This window comes from Triticum dicoccoides, chromosome 7B (assembly GCF_002162155.2).
Source record: "Triticum dicoccoides isolate Atlit2015 ecotype Zavitan chromosome 7B, WEW_v2.0, whole genome shotgun sequence".
Lineage (NCBI taxonomy): Eukaryota > Viridiplantae > Streptophyta > Magnoliopsida > Poales > Poaceae > Triticum > Triticum dicoccoides.
The window spans coordinates 634595225-634608224 of NC_041393.1; the positions used below are offsets into that span (position 1 = coordinate 634595225).

At 41.7% G+C, this 13000-nt stretch overlaps 1 pseudogene; it reads right to left on the reverse strand.

Annotated features, from left to right (window-relative positions):
- Positions 1-255: 255 nt before the first annotated feature.
- On the reverse strand, positions 256-394 carry LOC119342443 (annotated as a pseudogene).
- Between the last annotated feature and the right edge of the window lie 12606 nt (positions 395-13000).

Genomic DNA, 13000 nt, shown 5'->3' on the forward strand with positions numbered 1-13000 from the left:
TGGCGGTGTGGTTCGGCTTGGTGCAGATTTGACAGAAGACTTCCGGAAGATCATTGCGACCTCTCCCTCCATTGCCGCGGCCACCACCGCGGCCTTGGCCATGGCCACCACCTCCGTTTCCTCGGCCGCCTCCATAGCGACCACCATTGCCACCGCGGCCACCACCGCGGTTGGGTCCGCCACGTCCGCCGCGTGAGACGGCGTTGGCGGAGGAGTGGGACGACTGGCCGCCGCCCTCAAACATAGCCAGCCTGCTTTCAAAGTTAATGAGCTGCGAATAAAGCTCGCTCACCTTGATGGATTCAGTTCGGGCGCAGATGGTGGAGACGAACGACATGTAGTCGAAGTCGAGCCCCGCCAGGATGTAGGACACCATGTCATCGTCAATGAGAGGCTTTCCTGCAGATGCCATCTCGTCACCGAGCGCTTTCATGCGCCCGATGTATTCGGCCACCGTCGAGTTGCCCTTCTTCGTCATGGAGAGGGCGATTCTGGTGTTGACGATGTGCGCCTGAGTCTGGGAGATAAAGATCTCCGTGATGGCGACCCAAGCTTCGGCCGCCGTGTTGCAGTGTGCAACCTGGATCATCACCGGTGCGGAGATTGAATTAAAGATGAAACTCAGCACCTGGGAGTCGCGAGCCCTGTCGATGTCGTACGCCGGATTGGGCACATCGGTGGGCTTGCCTTCCTTGTCCGTGAGCTTCCGGGCCGGCAGCTCCCTCTCAGGGTCGAGGTAGGAGACGAGCTGCGCGCCCTGGATAGCTGCCATGGCCTGCGCGCGCCACACCAGGAAGTTGGAGCGGTGAAGACGATCGGCGATCGGGATGAGGGCTGGTGTGGCGACGGCAGAGCTTGAGGAGGCCATGGGTGCGTGATGTGCTAGAGAAGGAGGCTCTGAATACCATATAAGATTGCGTTAAGCGTATGCCTAACAGGGACGCGTTGCATGTTATATATAGGCCACAATGCGGCTAGGGTTTACAAGATTTAGTTGGTTAGGTTGTTGGATTGATCTCCAAGTTAACTATACAAGATAGAGATCAATTCAACATCCTACCAACCGAGTTACACGAGATAAACATGCCGCACCGGCCCTACAGTGTATATACGATTTATACTTGCACCATAATACGCATACAAGTATTCTAACAGCTGTGACTTCTCTGGAGACGCGACACGAGTCCTGCTCCCTTTCCTACTACAGCCAAGTAGGGCTCATACATGCCCAGCTTCTCATAGAGCCAAGACACGTATTATACCCCGAAACCTCTCGTCTGAGCCCTGAAAAATGTCGCTAGGTCATGTCTGATGAACTAGACAATCATGGACTTTTTGGTGTGCGTAAGATTATAATTTTCTTATTGATCTGTACCTCCATCTAAATCTAATTAAGACAGTGCTCAGGGAGAACGGGACTAACAATGTAGCTCTCTTTAGTTTCAACGCTCTCAAAGAAACTTCAAACGATTTCGATTCACAGACCACAGAGTTTGTCCGCCAGATATCATATGGATCCAATATAGCTCTATCCCTATTAACTTCAACAAATACAACATGGTTTGGGACTTCATAGGAAAAAAAATCATTTTGTCAAATGCATGTGTTTCCTTACTGTTGGATTCAGAAAACCAAATTCCGGCCTTACATTTCGTCAAGTTATTGCGTTTCTAGAAGCTCCATGGACGGTACTGGGACACACAAGGGCATCGATTTCCACCTTCTCTTTAAGTTCCATAAACTGAAGTGGTTACTGTTCCGTAAGATATGTTTCCTGTAAGAAGTAGTTCCTATCATGATTTAGATGCGCTTGTTCGTGTTCAGTTCTACCACCATCAACACAATAATAATGGTTATCAGAAATTCAAGATCAAACCTCACGACTAGAGACGGAGTATTTTGCATAGTTTTAAATAGCCGGCTATGGCTCAGCTATAGCCCGCTATAGCCTTTTCAGCAGGGCGCCGCCTTCACAAATAACCCGCTATAGCTGATTTGGAGGCCCATCGCTATTTTTCATAGCCCGCTATATTTTGTGACATACTCCATCTGTTCCTTTATCTAAGGTGTATTTTTTTCGGCATGGTAACCAAGGCACATAATTATGCACATGTTAGGACGAAATTACCCTTGGTAAATTTGTTGGTTAGTGGCAAGTAATCAGTTACTCTAGGAAAGTAAGAAATACATGTAATCGATAGAGAGATAGTTTCCTTCTTTTGCAACAAGGAGAGATACAGACAATCAGGAGAAAGATATTTTTCTTTTTTCCTGGAGGGCTAACAAGGGAATTATGAGAAATTAGAAGAAATGCACTATGCATTCTGGAATTTTATCAAAAACAAATACACCTAATATAAAGGAACGGAGGGAGTAGCTGATATTTCAATATATTTTATAAACCCGTGCACCTTATGCTCAGACAAAGTTCAGTGATAAAAAACTCCATGCACCTTATGATCGGACAAAATTCAGTGATCCTTACATAATCCGATTGGTAATTAGTGGACTGTTAGTATGTCCATCGTTTCACTGAATTCCACCTGTCTCTTGAATTTTTAACAAAAGGCAAAAGTTTAGTGTATCTTCAGCAAATATGCAAGAGTTTATGTACATGCAAATGGAGAAGGAAGTTCTATATATCGGCGTGCCATTGCAACACTTGTCCTTGTTCTTGGTCAAACAAAACAGTTGGGCCCATGGAAAACCAATCACATTACTTTTTGTTCAGTCCTATCGATCCTGAACAATACTTGCTCACTATGAACCAACTGATCCTTTGTCTGGGTCTCGATCCACATTCTGCTCACATCATCACATCTTTATTCCACTTCTATATATGCTCCTCTTACTGTACAATATACTACCTTTTTTTTTCTTTTTCGCTTTTACTCCTTTCACGTTCCATGTTTCAAGTTTCAACTGCCTCTTCTTTATTCGCACACCTTCTTATTGGCCCCCTTTATTTATGCCACTCGCATATCTTAGTTGCATGTGTAGCTTGACTGGCATCCTAGTATGATTAGGTTTTATAGTTCATACGCACCGAGCACCTTTCCCCTCGATGATTCAGGTGGGCCGCGGTGACAATTTGAAAAGAAAAATGCTCTCTCTCGTTCACGGGGTACTTTGTTTACTCCATCTATAATTAGTACATTAGATTCATCGAGCTTCAATAATTAACTGCTCCTCCCTCCTCACATAATTTTTGACACCCAAAATGATGTATTCAGCATTTAAATATGTCTAGATACATCCGTTTACACGTCAACTAATCCCGGACAGAGGGAATAGTATTCTAGTACTGATTTTTCTCTCCTTCCATTATTACCGAAAGTCCATACATAGCTAGTTCAAAACGACCTCATATAACGTTGCAAGATATATACAACCAAATAGGCACATCGTTGAGGTTTAACTGCTGCTGCCTCCTCTTCCAATCACAAGTAAACATCATACGTTCACCCACACGGAGATGGTTACTCTTTTCTTCAGTGACATGGTTCTATCTACCTAGCTAGCTAATCACTTTTGTTTGGCATGGGAGGTATTGTGACACAGAAGGCCATCATTTCCACCTTTTCTTGAAACTCCATCACCAGAAATGGTTCCTGTTGGTTGAGATGTTGTTCCTGCGAGAAGTAGTTCCTATCGTGCTCTGTCAGCTCTGGTACATGTTCGTTCAGTTCTACCACCAGGAATTCAAGATCAAACATCACGATTAGAGACAAATTTTTGGTCGCAGGACCAATTCTGTTCGATATCTAAGTATCTTCAGTAGCTCTATTCCCACACCTACCTCTCAATATCTTTTATGAACCACAGTCTACAGGCATTTCGTGCACCTTATGATCAGACAAAGTTCTGTGATCCGTAGACAATATGGTTGGTAATTGGTTGATGTTTCCTTCGTCTTCTGCTACTCAATATTAGTTAAAACAATAGCGCGACATAGCAAAATAGCGCCGGCCTTAAAACCCGCTATTAGTGTGCTATATTGTGCTATATCATGTTATTAGCAAGACACTGTACACTGATTTATATAGCAAGCCATTGCTCAGCACGCTATAGCGTGTAGCGTGCTATTCTTTTTAGTGCTCAGTATCAAATGACTGTTTGTAGGTGCATTGTTTCACTGAACTCCACTTCATTCTGTTTCTTAATTTTTTAACAAAAGCCAAAAGCTTTGTGTAAATTTGGCGAATAAGCAAGAGTTTATATACATGCAAACAAAAAATAAAAAATTCTATATATCGGTGTGCGATTGCAACCCTTATCCTTATTCTTTGTAAAAAGAAACTGTTGTTGTAGCTCTTAGGATTTGGAAAACCGATCGCTTTACTTTTTGTTTGGTCCTGTCGATCCTGAAGAATAATTGCTCATTATGGACTAACCGATCCCTTAGCTTGGTTCATGATACGCATCCACATTCTGCTCACATCTTTACTCCACTTCCCCTATATGATCCTATTGCTCTTAATGTACACTATACTACTCTTTTTTAATTATTACTTTTACTCTCTTCAGATTCTGTGTTCCAAGTTTCAACTGTCTCTTCTTTATTCTCACACCTTCTTATTGGCCCCCTTTATTTATGCCCCTTGGATATCTTATAGTTGCATTTGTAGATTGATTGGCATCCTAGTATGATTAGATTTGATAGTTCCAACACATGTACGCACTGAGCACTTGGCTAGCTAAACATTTTTGTTTGGCTTGGGAGGTACCGGGACACACAAATATGCCGTTCCTGCCTTATATCAAAGTCCTCATGTCCAAGATCTGGTGTGTGATCACTTTTTTTCAAAATTGACCTTAAATTTTGCTTGTTTATCGTCTTGGTGTGGAGATCCAAAAACCAAAAAGGTGTCGCGTTCTTTGACCTCATGATATTAATTGTCTGTGTATCACAAGCATTATTGGGAGAAAACGCTTGTGATTCTCTTCAAATGATGTACCGATCAAATCTGAATTCCAGATTAGAAGGCATATATGCACACAATATGATAACCACCCAAAGATATGAGCTAAGTATTGGCGAGAGATGATACTACAATTGTTTTGTTTCATATAAAAGTTCCGGTGTCTCGTAGTACATATAGATGCATGTTGAGTGTAATATTTCTTATTCTTAGATGATAGAAGCGAATCACTCATGTACCCTGGTGTGTGTATCATAAGATGTATGTTAAGAGTAGACGTGTTGTTTCTTGGTTTCATAATTAAGGCAAGTCAAATAACCCAGAACTTACAACAACTTGGCCTGCGATAGTAGGTTAGTCTGACAACTCTCGAAACGAGTGATCTGCAGCCCAAACTTGGCATTTGCAACCATATTCAATCTAAAATATGACATGTCCTCACCCTAAAAAAAAGTATGACATGTCCTCATATTTTGTCGGCATGATCCTTCCGTTCCTTTTTTAGTCTACATATAAAATTAATTTGAAGTCAAATTTTGTAATGTTTTTTGTGGCCTTGTATTGATTTAATTGAATTGTATTCACCATTGGGCCCACATTTTGAGTTCGCCATGGGCCTTTGAAAAGTCAGGACCGGCATGAAGATAGCCCTTTGCTTGATACGAACATCCCTTGCAATTCCTTCTTACAATGTAAATTATGAGAGGTCACCTCTCAAGGTAGCTCCCGCTACTAGCTCGGCCACTGTGTGCAAGAGCATCTTGAATGGAGAGGAAGCCAGAAAGTAAGAACTCACTTGTATCTTGGGCACATCCTCTTTGTTGATAGTTGACATCCTTACTCATTTTTTTCACCTCATAGAAGTGAAAAATAAGTGCCTACTTAGCAAATGGCTTTACGAAATGGATGTTGAGAGGGATGGGGTATAGTTACAGCTATTGCGTAATAAATACTTGTATTCAAAAAGACTGGCTCAAGTGACAGCACAACCGTCTGACTCTCCTTTTTCGAAGGGCCCATGAAGACAAAGGCTGCCTAATTCAACAAGAGCAAATTTATAGTAGGGAATGAGCATGGTACTAGGTTTTGAGAAGATACTTGGCTGGGAGAGACACCCCCATCCTTGCAGTATCATTCCCTATATAACATTGCACAATGAAAAGATGTTTTTGTTAGTATAATGATGGGTTTCGTTCCTCTTAACATACAGTTCAGGCGACCGCTAATGGGACAATAATGGGATAGATGGTTGCATCTCGTGCATACATTAATGGAGGTTAATCTTTCTGATGCAGCAGAGACCTTACACTTACACTGGAAGTTGTCTTTGTCAGGAGTATTCTCGCTTATGTCTTTGTATACAGACTTGATAAACACCGTGCCTATCCCAAGGTTAATCCACATATGGACTTACTTCGCCTTCGTCAACTCTATTTTGTCAGACTTTTTACATCTTGGCCTCCGATGGGAGCACGAGACATCTATGCTAACATTTTTCTTTTTATCTATAGGTTTGGGCAAGAGGTGATCAAAAGGCTTTTAGAAATCCCAAGAGAACCAAACATGACTTTGTTTTTGTATGGTTCCCTATTGAAAATCATGGATGCAATACTGTGTTATGAAGTTTTTGGCACAATGCTGGCCTAACACTTGCCCTAGCTACTAGTTTCGATATCAAGGATAACGGAGGGATGTGATGCAGGTGGGGGTGATTAGGATATATGATGTTTTCTTGTCATGTTTACTATGACAAAAGCTTGTTTGGTCATTCTCCCCCTTGATCTCATCATATATTTTTAACTTTATACTTTGAAATAACTATTTTCAAAGTACTCGTTCCATCACAGATTTGCATGTAGAGCATGTCTTATCATCACGGTCTATCCCCGATAGAATCAATACCTACAACACACTCCTCTGTTTTGAAACAGATTCTTTAACCTTGAGCCCTTTTATTGTCCGGAAATCTTAGACTATACCATAAAACCCATGTCGACTGTGTGTTCTCCGAGCACACTGGGTGGCAAGTCTTTAATAAGCAGATCTGCAAACACTTGTCTATTGCTTTTATGCTTCAAACATTTCTACATAATTCCGGACTTTCTCCTTTACACCGCATAACTCTGTGTCAGTGTGTTTGACATCAACACTTGACTCATTGTCATAGGAGCGGAAAACATAAAATGGTTATCGCTGTGTCAACCATTATCAACTCCGGGTACAGGTCTTCTTAACCATTTTGCATGTCCCTCAGCCTCATACCAAGTTATAACATGTTTTTGCATCACATTGATGATGATTGTTTCATTCCTTGGAGCTTTTCCGCACAAAAACTCCAAGTGTGAAAGTTAGCGACAATTGTGGATTTCGCTATACATTTCACAAGTCCTGTCTTTGTACTCACAATATTTTGAGAGCACTTATTTCTTTCAGCATGAGGACGATATATTTGACTCCATTCTAGTGATCTATATATGGAATGGACATTGCCAAAACAACTCGGATACGTGAACTGTGTAATATATTGAGCTTCCAACAACTGAAGCATATGGCACCATATCCATTTTCAATCTTTCTCATCAACTTTTGGAACGCCAAAGCTTCCAGTTCCATTACCCTTGACTATAAGAACAGGCGTAGGTTTTCTCGCATGCATACTTTAGAGACCTTTCTTAGCATGTCCATGCGACATTCCTAATAACCCCTTTTATTATTTTTTGGGTGAATCTCGATAATTATAACGAGAGACACTCTACTAACATTCTTTTGAACTATGAGGACAAGAACTTCTTTTCTCCTCCTGCAGTAGATTGACATGACCACTAGCATGTAGGACGTCATCCACATGCACAGGATTAGAATGAATTTCCTATTCTATAACTTTGCATGAATACAATTCTTCTCTCGTTTTCTTTAACCCAAAATAACATATGATTCTTCTAACTTTAAATGCCACTGTCTAGAGACTTGCTCTAGTCCATAAAAGACTTCTTGAAATAGTATCCCTTGCGTTCTTTACTATTATTTGATGTAACTCAGATCATGATGTCGATCATGATGTGCCACTAACACTCATTGTAATCTAATCATTCTCTTTGCACAAAATCTTTCGATTTAAGTCGCGCTTTAGACCTTTGCATATTTCCTTTGGAGTCACATTGTCCTTGTAGACCCCTTACAGCCTATTGTTTTGGCTCCGTTGGAAATTACTTATGAGTCCCAAACATCGTCGAGGTTCACCAATTTTATTTTGTCTCACATAGTCTCTTATCATTTAGACAAACAGACACTTCTCAAAGCTCGATTGAGCGCTTTAAATGAGGTGGGATTAACCTCCATTTGAATTTCACTAACATAGACTTCATAGTAATCAGAAGTATCTGATGTTTTCATTCCTTGAGACCATCAGTGTCTCAGGTACTGACACTTCTTTCATATGGGGCTGTTGTTGCTCTGTCATTGCCAAGAGGCAAATTAATTCTATAGTCTTTCATTTCCAAGAGGCAATAGGTTTTACATGGACCTGTTGAAGGAAATATGCCCTAGAGGCAATAACAAAGTTATTATTTATTTCCTTATTTCATGATAAATGTTTATTATTCATGCTAGAATTGTATTAACCGGAAACATAATACATGTGTGAATACATAGACAAACATAGTGTCACTAGTATGCCTCTACTTGACTAGCTCGTTAATCAAAGATGGTTGTGTTTCCTAGCCATAGACATGAGTTGTCATTTGATTAACGGGATCACATCATTAGGAGAATGATGTGACTGACTTGACCCATTCCGTTAGCTTAGCACTTGATCATTTAGTATGTTGCTATTGCTTTTCTTCATGACTTATACATGTTCCTATGACTATGAGATTATGCAACTCCCGTTTACCGGAGGAACACTTTGTGTGCTACCAAACGTCACAACGTAACTGGGTGATTATAAAGGAGCACTACATGTGTCTCCGAAGGTACATGTTGAGTTGGTGTATTTCAAGATTAGGATTTGTCACTCCGATTGTCGGAGAGGTATCTCTGGGCCCTCTCGGTAATGCACATCACTATAAGCCTTGCAAGCAATGTAGCTAATGAGTTAGTTACGGAATGATGCATTACGTAACGAGTAAAGAGACTTGCCGGTAACGAGATTGAACTAGGTATTGAGATACCGACGATCGAATCTCGGGCAAGTAACATACCAATGACAAAGGGAACAAAGTATGTTGTTATGTGGTTTGACCGATAAAGATCTTCGTAGAATATGTAGGAGCCAATATGAGCATCCAGGTTCCGCTATTGGTTATTGACCAGAGACGTGTCTCGGTCATGTCTACATAGTTCTCGAACCCGTAGGGTCCGCACGCTTAAAGTTAGATGACGGTTATATTATGAGTTTATGTGTTTTGATGTACCGAAGATAGTGAGGAGTCTCGGATGTGATCACGGACATGACGAGGAGTCTCGAAATGGTCGAGACATGAAGATTGATATATTGGATGACTATATTTGGACACCGGAATGGTTTCGGGGGTTATCGGATGTATACCGGAGTACCGGGGGGTTACCGGAACCCCCCGGGGGGTTAATGGGCCTCATGGGCCCAAAGTGGAGCAGAGGAGGGGCGGCCAGGGCAGGCCGCACGCCCCCTCCCCCTCTAGTCCGAATAGGACAAGGATGGGGGGCGCGCCCCCCTTTCTTCCTCCTCTCTCCCCTTCTTTCCCCTCTCCTACTTGGACAAGGAAAGGAGGGAGTCCTACTCCGATGGGAGTAGGACTCCTCCCTGGCCGGCCACCCCCTCCCCCTTGGTCCTTTATATACGGGGGCAGGGGGCACCTCTAGACACAACAATTGATCCTTGTGATCTCTTAGCCGTGTGCGGTGCCCCCCTCCACCATAATCCATCTCGATAATATCTTAGCGGTGCTTAGGCGAAGCCCTGTGTCGGTAGAACATCATCATCATCACCACGCCGTCGTGCTGACGGAACTCTCCCTCAAAGCTCGGCTGGATCGGAGTTCGAGGGATGTCATCAAGCTGAACGTGTGCTGAACTCGGAGGTGTCGTGCGTTCGGTACCTGATCGGTCGGATCGTGAAGACATACGACTACATCAAGCGCGTTGTGCTAACGCTTCCGCTTTCGGTCTACGAGGGTACGTGGGCAACACTCTCCCCTCTCGTTGCTATGCATCACCATGATCTTGCGTGTGCGTAGAATTTTTTTGAAATTACTACATTCCCCAACATGTGTATCACAAGATCCATGTTTACTCGTTCATCCTTTATAGAGCTAACAACATGTGTTGTATAGGTCATACAACATGCTCCCCCAGATACAATCTATTCGAGTCTTAGGTATTTTCATACCATGCTCCCCCAGATTACTCCATCTTCACTAAAAATGGCGTATCTTTCAACTTTATTATTTTGGTTTATTCTATTAAAACTTTCTTCTTTGTGGCACTTTAAGCACCGTCTTAGTATTCCTTAGTCTGCTTTTGGAACTGTAAAAGATCCAGGAATACAACTATTTATTTTCTTTAGGGGTATTATTATGACCGTCGTACTCCCCCAGACGATCACATTCTTCATTAATGGATCACTTTAGATGCATAATGGGCATCACATTATCTAAAGTATATGGGAGTTTCATCATTCTTAATTTATTTCATATTTCTTTCTCCCCCAGGCGATCACATTGTTCATTAATGGATCACTTTAGATGGATAATGTGCATCACATTATCTAAAGTATAGGGGAGTTTCATCATTCTTAATTTATTTCATATTTCTTTCTCCCCCTCGAAATGTGGCAAGAACTTTTCTGCCACAATTTCAAAAAAGCATTCATAACTTTTGTGAATTGAGGAAACTTCGATTATCTACTTCATTTATCTGATTACTTCATCCGAAATGATGTTATATGTTAACTGGTATGGGAGTACTTTTTCCTCATTCCATTTTAGAAACTCAACAGAGTTCTTTATCATTAGTACTTTTGCAAGTCACACTTGCATATCATTCTTATCTTTACGTTCTTCTCTAACTTTTATTCTCTTTAGATTTATTGAGTGCTTAATGATCGTTACACATAAGGTGTACAGTCGATACTAGGAAAGCGTAATAGCTACTCCATACTTTTCTCCCAGAATGGGACACATTAAAAGCACATGAGTCATCATATCTTTCTCCTATCATACATGATAAGTCCTTTGCCAAAATTTCTACCGCCATACAGGAATTTTGACATAATATTATGTCAACTTTACCCCATTACGCAGGTATTTTCCCAGACTTTTCCCGCCATGTGGGTTTTATCATAATCATCTTTTCCCGCCATGCAGGTAATTCCCTGCAAGGGTCATAAATGCCAGAATTGGCTCTTTTGACTGCATGTTCAATCATCAAATTAAGAAATAAATCCGAATAGTCTTTGACACACATGCTTGATCCGATGTTGGTCAAATTAAACACGCATGTTGCTTGTTTCATCTCAAATCATGTTGACTAAAATATCTTCTTCATAGAGAGTACATGAAAGACATTCATCAACCAAGACTCTCAAATATCTTTCTTTTGCAATAGCGGAAACTATCTGAATCTGATTTCACCCACAGGGGAAAAACATTGCTAATTGATGACCCACAAGTATAGGGGATCTATCGTAGTCCTTACGATAAGTAAGAGTGTCGAACACAACGAGGAGCAGAAGGAAATGATAAGCGGTTTTCAGTAAGGTTTTCTCTGCAAGCACTGAAATATATAGTAGGTGATAGATAGTTTTGTGATAAGATAAATAGTAACGAGCAAAAAGTAAATAAAGTAAGTAAAGTGCAGCAAGGTGGCCCAATCCTTTATGTAGCAAAGGATAAGCCTGGACAAATTCTAATAATGAAGAAGGAGCTCCCGAGGACACATTGGGAATTATCGTCAAGCTAGTTTTCATCACGTTCATAAGATTCGCGTTCGGTACTTTGATAATTTGATATGTGGGTGGACCGACACTTGGGTACTGCCCTAACATGGAAAAGCATCCCACTTATGATTAACCCCTATTGCAAGCATCCGCAACTACAAAAAGGAGTATTAAGGTAAACCTAACCACAACATTAAACATATGGGTCCATATCAACCCCTAACGAAGCAACGCATCAACTAGGGTTTAAGTTTTTGTCACTCTAGCAACCCATCATCTACTTATTACTTCGCTATGCCTTCCTCTAGGACCAAATAATGGTGAAGTGTCATGTAGTCGACGTTCACATAACACCACTAGAGGAGAGACAACATACATCTCATCAAAATATCGAACGAATACCAAATTCACATGACTTCTAATAGCAAGACTTCACCCCTGTCCTCAGGAACAAACGTAACTACTCGCAAAGCATATTCATGTTCATAATCAGAGGGGTAATAATATGCATAAAGGATCTGAACTTATGATCTTCCACCAAGTAAACCAAATAGCATCAACTACAAGGAGTAATCAACACTACTAGCAACCCACAGGTACCAATTTGTGGTTTTGATACAAGATTGGATACAAGAGATGAACTAGGGTTTTGAGATGAGATGGTGCTGGTGAAGATGTTGATGGAGATTAACCCCCTCCCGATGAGAGGATCGTTGGTGATGACGTTGGTGATGATTTCCCCCTCCCGGAGGGAAGTGTCCCCGGCAGAACATCTCCGCCAGAGCCCTTGATTGATTCCGCCAAGGTTCCGCCTCGTGGCGGCGGAGTTTCGTCCCATAAGCTTGCCCACGATTTTTTCCAGGTGAAAACCCTTCATATAGAAGAAGATGGACGTCGGAGGCCCACCAGGGAGCCCAGGAGATAGGGGGCGCGCCCTACAGGGGGGGCGCCCCCCTGTCTCCTGGACAGGGTGTGGGCCCCCTGGCCTATTTCTTTTGCCCAAAAATTCTTATTAAATCTGAAAAGTTGTTTCATGGAGTCTCAGGTCTTTTGAAGTTGTGCAAAATAGGTTTCCAACGTTTGCTCCTTTTCCAGCCAGAATTCCAGCTGCTGGCATCCCCCTCTTAATGGCAAACCTTGTAAAATAAGGGAGAATAGCCATAAG